Source organism: Strix uralensis, chromosome 3 (assembly GCF_047716275.1).
Source record: "Strix uralensis isolate ZFMK-TIS-50842 chromosome 3, bStrUra1, whole genome shotgun sequence".
NCBI lineage: Eukaryota > Metazoa > Chordata > Aves > Strigiformes > Strigidae > Strix > Strix uralensis.
This window is the reverse complement of record NC_133974.1, coordinates 54,063,416-54,073,347: the sequence shown is the minus strand read 5'-3', so window position 1 is coordinate 54,073,347 and position 9,932 is coordinate 54,063,416. Positions and strand designations below refer to the sequence as shown.

Below are 9,932 nucleotides of genomic sequence, written 5' to 3'. Positions count from 1 at the left end.
CATAACAAGGACAATCTTCTTGCAAAGAAATTTACTAGGAATAGATGCGACACAACCGGGACTCATCTATGCCGAGAGGTGACCACATCCACATTAAATGTGCTGGGGGTTCCCATACTTCATTCAGGAAATCTGGGAAGAAACTGAGATTGTGCAGATCATAATCTGTGAGTCTAACACCACTGGGATGCACTGGCCTTATTTTATATGACCTGCATAGTGAACCAGAAAAGCCTTACTCACCTGCTTATGGGGTACACTTTGTATAAATCTGGTTCATCCTGACCATACTGGAACTGAGCACACACTGTGGCTGTTTGACTGGGACCCACGGAAGATCAGCAGCAGCACTCAGAGCTGCTGCGGCTCTGAGCAGGTTGTCGTACTGGAGAAGTGCTAATAAGGGACTCTCACACACTTTGACTCCTTCAATAAATCCATACTTGATTGTCCTAAAAATGTTATGCCCATACAAAGATCACAGAATCACAGAATCACAGAATTGTCTAGGTTGGAAAAGACCTTGAAGATCATCCAGTCCAATCATCAACCCAACATTAACAGTTCCCACCTACACCGTATCTCTCAGCGCTAAGTCAACCCTACTCTTAAACACCTCCAGGGATGGGGACTCCACCACTGCCCTGGGCAGCCCATTCCAACACCTAAAAACCCATTCTGTAAAGAAATGCTTCCCAATATCTAGTCTAAACCTTCCCTGGAGCGACTTGAGGCCATTCCCTCTTGTCTTATCGCTTATTACTTGGTTAAAGACACTCATCCCCAGCTCTCTGCAACCTCCTTTCAGGTAGTTGTAGAGGGCGATGAGGTCTCTCGTCAGCCTCCTCTTCTCCAGGCTAAACAACCCCAGTTCCCTGAGCCGCTCCTCGTATGACATGTGCTCCAGACCCTTCACCAGCTTCGTTGCCCTTCTCTGGACACGCTCGAGTAATTCAATGTCCTTTTTGTAGTGAGGGGCCCAAAACTGAACACACTAATCAAGGTGCGGCCTCATCAGTGCTGAGTACAGGGGTAAGATCACTTCCCTGTCCCTGCTGGCCATGCTATTTCTGATGCAAGTCAGGATACCATTGGCCTTCTTGGCCACCTGGGCACACTGCTGGCTCATGTTCAGCCGGCTGTCAATCAACACCCCCAGGTCCCTCTCTGACTGGCAGCTCTCCAGCCACTCCTCCCCAAGCCTGTAGTGCTGCTGGGGGTTGTTGTGGCTGAAGTGCAGCACCCGGCATTTGGCCTTATTGAACCTCATACAGTTGGCCTTAGCCCATCACTCCAGCCTGTCCAGATCTCTCTGCAGAGCCTCCCTACCCTCGAGCAGATCAACACTCCCACCCAACTTGGTGTCATCTGCAAACTTACTGAGGGTGCACTCGATCCCCTCATCTAGATCATCAATAAAGATGTTAAACAGGAGTGGCCCCAAAACTGAGCCCTGAGGGACACCACTCATGACCGGCCTCCAACTGGATTTAACTCCATTCACCACAACTCTTTGGGCCCGGCCATCCAGACAGTTTTTTACCCAGCGAAGCGTGTGCCCATCCAAGCCACGAGCAGCCAGTTTTGCCAGGAGAATGCTGTAGGAAACGGTGTCAAAGGCCTTACTAAAGTCAAAGTAGACAACATCCACAGCCTTTCCCTCATCCAATAAGCAGGCCACCCTGTCGTAGAAGGAGATCAGGTTTGTCAAGCAGGACCTGCCTTTCATAAACCCATGCTGACTGGGCCTGATCATCTGGTTGTCCCGCATGTGTTGTGTGATGGTACTCAGGATGAGCTGCTCCATCAGCTTCCTGGGCACTGAAGTCAAGCTGACAGGCCTGTAATTTCCCAGATCATCCTTCCGACCCTTCTTATATATGGGCGTCACACTGGCCAATTTTCAATCCATCAGGATCTCCCCGGTCAGCCAGGACTGCTGGTAAATGATGGAAAGCGGCTTGACGAGCACCCCAGCCAGCTCCTTCAGCACCCTCGGGTGTATCCCATCCGGTCCCATAGACTTGTGTATGTCTCCGTGATGCAGTAGGTCACTGACTGTCTCCTGGATTGTGGGGGGGTCGTTCTCCCAGTCTTTGTCTTCTGGCTGAGGAGGCTGGATTCCCTCAGTACAACTAGTCTTGTTATTAAAGACTGAGGCATTAAACACGTCAGCCTTTCCCTCATCACTTGTTACCATGTTTCCTCCTGTGTCTAGCAGGGGATGGAGGCTCTCTCTGGTCTTTCTTTTGCTGCTCACATACTTATAGAAACATTTCTTGTTATCTTTGATTGCTGAAGACAGATTAATTTCCAGCTGGGCTTTAGACCTCCTGATTTCTGCCCTGCACAGCCTCACAGCCTCTTTGTAATCACTGTGAGTGGCTAGCCCCTTCTTCCAAAGGCTGTAAACTCTCCTTTTCTCCCTGCTTTGCAGCCAGAGCTCACATAGATCACATCACACAGAACATAAACTGAAGCATCAACATACTGAAGGCTCTTTTTTTTATTTATTTGCTTCTTGTCCTAGTCTTCCTGCATAACTTTCCAAGTCCAGATTTTGCAGTTTCATGGCCTGAACAGACAGTGACTTGTTTTTCCTTTTGGTGGGATTCTGGCTGAATGCACGCACCTTCATTTGGATGGATGCTGCAATTTGCAAAAGGGACACACAAGAAAGTTGTAATTAACTCCTCCAGAATTTAAATAGTAGTGAGCAGAAGCACATTAACTCTATGGGGAAACCTGCAGGGTTTGGTATATTTTAACAAACAGAGTTTAATTTCACACATTGAGTCAATTCATTTTAGCTTTCCAATGTCCCTTGGGAGACAAGTCCTTAAAGTACACACTGTTTCAGTGGGGACCATAATTCTGTTTACAGAGTACTTAGTTTAGTGAAACTCAGAACTCCACAGTGCCTTTAGGACTACTGGAAAACAAATGTTAAGTAATAATACAACAATAACATAACAGCTAGATGCATTGAATGTCACAACAGCATTCCTTCTGATTTACAAGAAGTTGTGCAAAATCAAGATTAAGCTCCTGGTCTGTAATAGATATCTGCTACAAATGTCAATTGTTATGAAACAGAACCACAATTGGCTTCAGGCTGTCCAAAAGGATCTCTGCAATTTCTTATGGATATTCATGCAAACATGAATTAGAGCGGCAAGCTGCTGACACCTCTGGTGTTAAAGCTAACATGAGAAAAGTGCTATATGTCAAAAAAACACTTCTTACCAATTAAGAGTGTAGAAACACTGGCTACCAGTGAGCGAAGAACAATTATTTTATAGAGATTTTGAATTGTATCACTTTTGTCTGTTCCCTAATGCTTTTTTTTTTTACTTCACTGAAGAAACTGCTAAGACACTAAGATTAACAGCTGTTGCAGCACCATTAGTGGCTCAATGTTGTGCAGAAGTCTACATGTTACTGAACTGACACATTTCTTTACAGAGTAAGCAAGTGCAGAATTGCTTATCATTCCTCTATAGAAACAATTTAACCACACTTTTCACAAACAGTAAAATGATCTGGATAACTATAAAAGTTAACTGAAGTTTACTGTTCTTAAAGATCTACAGTAGACAGTTCTTAATTCCCTGGAGGGACATAAAGCTCAGCTTCAAGATGGGAACACTGAAGACTCCTTTTAGTCTTTTGGTGGACACAGGAGTTGTGGAAATGTGGTCTCCCACTCCCTGGAAAAGGACTTCCACTGCTGTTATGAAGAAGATGGCTACTGCCATTTTAGTAAGATATAATACCCTGTAGATACTTGAAATAACAAAATTACTCAAATTCTAAATTTCAGTTTCACAGCAGTATGTCAGAGTAGTTCTGAGACAGATGCCTGAAGAACTTGTTCCTCAATCTTTTCTCTATCTGGCTTAAGCTTCTCCGTGTGCTGACTATGCTGAACACTAGTAAAAGCCTTATTCTCTTTCATTCTGTAACAGAGAGTATGCACACCTGATTTAGGATTCTGAAACTCACTTGAGGACCATGTCCATTTGATTATTTATATTTCTGTATGGAGCAGAGCATCACCTAAATCCTTTGACTCTGGACATAGACTATTCCTTTGGGTCTTTTTCAAGTCTCTGCTGAGACTTCTCTTTCACTTTACATTCAACAGATATAAATGAACCTTGTTTTTGTTATGTTCTTATGCTTCCAACAAACACAGACACACTCTTTCTCTATCCAAATGAACATTTAGTTATTTACAGTGGAATAGTCTTTGCTTTCTATTTCCATCCTATTAGGCAGAATATCTGCACCCCAAAGCTGCAGTCAGTTCTGAGTTCTGCTCAGCTTTAGGCATCTTCAGTGAAGTCGTTCACTGAGAGTTCAACAGAAAAAGCTCAACCAGATGTACAACACAAGAAACATTTAGTGATAAAGGGTATAGTATTCTTGTGAATTTCAGGAGTAAAATAATATTTTACAGTACAAAGATGCACAGCCAGAGGTAGGATACCAACAGGCATGTTCACCTACAACTTCTGCCTCAAGGGTAAGGTTTTGTGGGGTCTAAACAACAGTGTGAGAATATTCCTCTTTTATCTTTATTGTGTCCATCCTTTGGGGATAGGTCAGAACAAATAATACTTGATTAACCTGTAGAGGTCATTTATATCAAAGTATTCACCTGAGAAATAAGCTTGAAGAAGTGTAAGTTCCCACCTATCTACAGATTTCTAGGTGCAAGTCACATGTTGTGGTTTACCTAGTTCAGCAAAAATCAGGGAGAATTATGAGTCTTTTTAACTATGGCCTGTCTTTCCTTATAACATTGTCTTCTTTATAATTCAAACTAATTGGTGAAATGGAGAGCAGTTGTTTGGAGCTCCACAACAATGGAGCTCAATGCAGCCAATTTTGACCAAGGTCTCGTCCTCAGTGGTAATCAGTGGTAAGAAACTGGAGGTGTTTGAGCAATGGGGAAGCCAGCAGGAAAGAAAAGAAAGGGAACAAGATGGTTGAACTCAATCTTTGTAAGCATGTAGACCTGGATCTGAGAACCAGTTGTCTAATGAGATCCATAACTGAAATGAAAGATTTTGTCATACTGCAGTTGTGAATTTTAAGCAGAAGCCCTTTATCCATGAGATGGATGCAGTTCATTCTTGAAATATTATATGAAAAATTAAAGTGGTAATTTGATATCAAACTGTTATGATGTCTGTGTAATGACAGTGGCTGAGTACCAGCAAAAGACAAGCTATGACAGAAATAAGAAACTTTTATTTTTTTTCCTACACCTTGATGAGAAATTTTTTTTCTTTTCTAAAACCAATCCATAAGTAAAGGAGAAGTATCTGCTTGCATTTGAATTTTATAGTTTAAGGACATGCCATAACAAATTCAGTAGATTTCAAGGACAGGATATATTAGATATACATTATTAATAAATTAATAGAGATAGGAATGATTTTTAAAATAAGTATTTATAATATTTCCAATAATCTGTGCAATAATGAGCAATACTGCACAAAAAATCTAGCAAAATAAATGTACATTTGCAAGTGCTTAAAGATGAAAGTGATGGTTATTGACTTAAGTTCACAAGATGTAAATAAAGAGGGGGGAAAAAAAGAGATGCAGAGACACAATTTCCATTTCTTATTTTTTCCACAGAGATGAGAAAAAAAGTATTGACGCAGCCATTTTGTCATGTCCGGTGTGGATTTCTGTGGTGTTTCTGTCATGTAATATGCCACAGACTGGATTTGACCATTCGTTTGGAAAAGAGGTAGCTCAAGTGGAGAGAAGAATCAGTATCTAATAATATAGAATATCAGAACAACATATTTCTAGTGCAAATAATGTGAATTTCTAACCATTTTTCTGTAGTTTAACTGCCATGACAAAAGCCATATGATATAGCTAGCATTTACAGTGAAGATGAGAAAACATGAAGCCACATTGTAAAGGTTAAACTTGGACAAACTTGCCTTTAAACTTTTAAAGACACTACATGAGGCCATGAAGAAATTGTCTTATTTATTTTTCACCTCCTGAAGGTTTTTCCCTGTTTAGTGTTATGCAGGGATTTAAGATTTAGCATCACTTTTATTTTGTAAAACAAGAAGGCAGTAAAGCCTCCACTATTGTAGGAAGCCTAGGATCAGAAAAAATTAAATAATGCATATCTGAGTATCTTTGTCAATAATGCAAACAAACAGTAATATTTTTGCTTGTGGCAAATGTTGGTAATTTTGCAAATTATAATTTGCATTTACATGCATTTGTTATTATTTTAAAATTCCGGCTTAAAAAGGAATCTCAAGATGCTGTGAAGTAGTTCCATCATATTGAAACTATCTGGTTTTGTCTGTACAATACAAAAACATATCTCCTGTTTGACCTTTCTGTAGTACATGCCAAGAATCCATCAGCAAAAATAAGGTTCGACATCAGAATTAAATCGCAAACAGCATTATCTTCATGTACATAATGGATCTTTTATAAAGAGAAAGAATTTCTTTTTCTTTAGACTTAGAGAGATTAAGGTCACATCACAGTATGGTAAAATACACAAACCTCAATAATCTTTGGCAGATTTATTACCTACCACAAACTCACAGATCCCTGTGAATCTTTGCAATTCTTAACATGAACAGCTGGTAGTAAATAACCAAACATAAGTGCTTGATGGAAAGAGAAAGATACCTTCTTATACTCCCAGTGAGGTTCTTCACTGGAAAGCTAATCAAAGAATGATTCAGAAGAAAAACTAAAAACAGTGTTCAGTTTGTTTTTGCAGATGTCCCAACTTTTGAGCTTTAATTTATGGTGTAAATATTTCAGTAAAACAACAGATACTACAGTCTGAGCTAAATTAAATTTATCAAGAAATTCGTTTATTTTTTTTTTTAAACCCATCTGATTTAGCAAAGTTTTTTATTTGTGAATACTTCAGAGTCATCTAGTTGTGTAGGAGAAAACATTTAACACATTACGAGGTGGAAGAAAGAAAAGAGTAAAAAGCTAGCGAAGCATTAAGGAGCATTAACTAAATTTCTGGATTTTTTTGTTTGTATGCTTGCTAACTTAAATTGTGAAAAGTTTCTGTAGGAGACTTGGAAGGAGAGTCTTGCAAGAAACTCTTTATTTGAGAGTTTTCTGAATGCTTTCTAGAGCGGGGTTGTTTACAGACATCCAGTCTCTTTGCCTGTAAGTCTTTAAATCTTGTTTATCTGTAACAGTTGCTCACATGAGCAGGGTGAATACTGTATTCCCAGAATGGTGCAGGAAACACACACTGTCCATAGACTGACCTCATGGCAGCCCTGTAGAGTATGTAGAGAGTAACTGAACCATATTTGCTGTTTTTATCATCTTTGTCACTGACACAGAACAAATTACAGCCAATTTCACTGAAGGAGTGGGATTCAGAGGGAGAAGCGAGCAGGTGAGGGAAGCTGGATTCTAATCACTTGCTCTCAACAATCATGTTCTACATCCTCTCAGGTCTTCTGAGGGAAGGGGAGTATGTGGAGTCCTGCAGAAAGAGAATGTAGCTACATTATAACCTCATTTGATGAAAAATGCATGCTCATGTGTATTTTGAAGTGTTTTTTATGCTCAGAAAAACTCTTTGTTTATGCTGAAGATTCACATGCAACTAATACTTTGTATCATCTACAGCATGGTAAATGATGACCTCATTTCCAGCTGTCTTTATCATTTCTCATCTTAGCAAAGCAAAGCAGATCTGGGAACGTAGCTGTCTCACTACCAGAAATGTTAAGTAGTACAGAATGCAGGGTGTATCTCTCACGAAACAGAAGCAGTATCAGTTGCACGTTCTGTTATTTATACTGGCTTCAAAGAAAGTGCTGAATCAAGTTGAAAATGCACGTCACTATCTTTTAAGCATTCAAGGGGTACAAGTCATATCAAAATTAACTGAAATTATAAGATACAGATTTTCACTCTTTTGAAAGAGCAAAAGTGATGGTGAAATACACCTTTGCAAGAGAAAAAAGTTTTGTCAGAGACTAGAATGTACTCCCTGGGGAAAATAAGGCTCTTAAAAACTGCTTTTAACAGCCTCCTTCTCCCTGTGTTTAGTATAAACTCACATCCCAAAATCAAAATAATCCCTTATCTGTCCTTCTTCCCGTGGGAAGACAAAAGAAACTACAGATATGGCTGTCATATAGAGCATCTGGATGCATTCAAGTATTAAGGTAATGAGCATGGAACAGGATGCAGTTGAACACATACAATATCATGGTAACTCCATCCACACGGAATGGTGTGTTTTTGTCTCAGGTACAAGGTATGGGAAAAGAACAGTTAGACATCTTGCTACAGCTCTGCATGCTTGAAATTGAACCTCATTCTGCACTTAAAGATCATTCTCAATCAAGCTAGCTGTAAATGCGTAGTTGATCAGTGGTCTGGAGTTTAAGGCCGTTAGCTATGTTGGCCAACTGCCTAGACACCTTGCCTGGGGAAATCATGTTGGTCAATGGATCACCTCTACACAGATGGACATCCGAGCCTGAGCTTCATACCTCATCACTGGTGTCAGCCACTATGTGGCTTGTACATTAACAGTGACAGATATTTAACTGAATTAGGAAAATTACACTGTTTTTCATCTACTGAGAATCTGGCCTATTTCTTTTTGTATATCATCTCTCACTACATCCTAGGAAGCAATTTTCAAAAGCCATGTCCTCATCATCAATAGCAATATGGGGTTATGAATTTATAGCCTATGGGGAGAGAAGTTAAACTAACATTAAGGGCATTTCCATATTCAGATCTCTAAGAACTCATCAGACAAACCACAATACACCAGAAAAAGTCCATATGAGATATTTTGTCTCACCAGATCTAGGAGTGTAGCTGCAGGTAATCTTCTTTAGATAGTGCATAATTTGAACTCATTATTCAACAAGTAAAAATCAGTCTTTATAGGCAAAATTTTCACTGGTTTAATACAAGGAATCATGACAGAAAAGACTCATTCAGGTTATTCAGCTTTTAGCCCTGGACGTAAGGATAGTGAATCACCTGTACACTTGCTCTTCAGAGCAAATTAAAAGAAAATAGCTGATACTTTGGTTTTATCCAATTCAGTTGCTTGATAATGCAGTTGCTTGACTGAACAGCTGGACTACTGCAGAGTGAAATAGAAATTTTGCTGTGATTATAGGCTAGCAGCAAATTAGTACTCACACAAGCAAGGGCTTATTCAGCTGGGCTGAAGTATGACTCGGTGGTGTCTCTGAGTCACAATATCTCTGGATCTGGGGTTGTGTAGCTCATATATCAGCCCTTGTTCAGGTCTCTCCTTAGTCCTAATGTCTGTTCTTATGAGTTTAAAGAAATTCAGATAGAGTTAGAGGTTTATTCACTGAACGTTTTACTATGTCTTTTGCTTTTCATTGTGTTCTTTGTTTTGCATTCTGTTATGCCATCTTGACCCATGTATACGCCTCAGCTTTGTACAGTTCCCTCAGCACAGTAAGCCATGGCTCTTGCATGCTAATTATTAGCTATTTCCTCTTACCTTAGGAATAGGAATGGAAGAAAGAATGAGTCTGGCATCTGAACTTGTTTCACTTTTACTTCCTGCAAAATTTATCATTGTTCTGTTGCAGAGTAGAGTGCCCGTTCTTCACACAATGAGCATCCTATGTAGAGTATTTTGATTCCTCTCCCAAACCAGATTTTAAAACCACGTATTTTCATTCATTCCAGTGGTGTCATTTTAAGTTTTCATTTCCTTTCCCTTTCCATTCCTTATCCTCCATTTGAGTTGCTGACTCTCTGGTCATTTTCTGCTGGAAACAATAAAAATTATATGTGTATGTAAGTTGCCAGAATGATTAATTCTTCACGACTGTTTCCTCTCATCTTCATTTCCATTTTCCCAAGCCTTTCCATATGTCCTTGAA

General features: G+C 39.8%; 1 long non-coding RNA gene across 1 annotated transcript; it reads right to left on the bottom strand.

Annotated features, from left to right (window-relative positions):
• Window positions 1-2,488: 2,488 nt before the first annotated feature.
• Window positions 2,489-9,662, bottom strand: LOC141941791 (uncharacterized). Its single transcript, XR_012628421.1, has 2 exons — window positions 9,545-9,662; window positions 2,489-2,649 (listed from the first exon to the last, which is right to left on the bottom strand). It is a non-coding gene; the product is annotated as an uncharacterized LOC141941791 (long non-coding RNA).
• Between the last annotated feature and the right edge of the window lie 270 nt (window positions 9,663-9,932).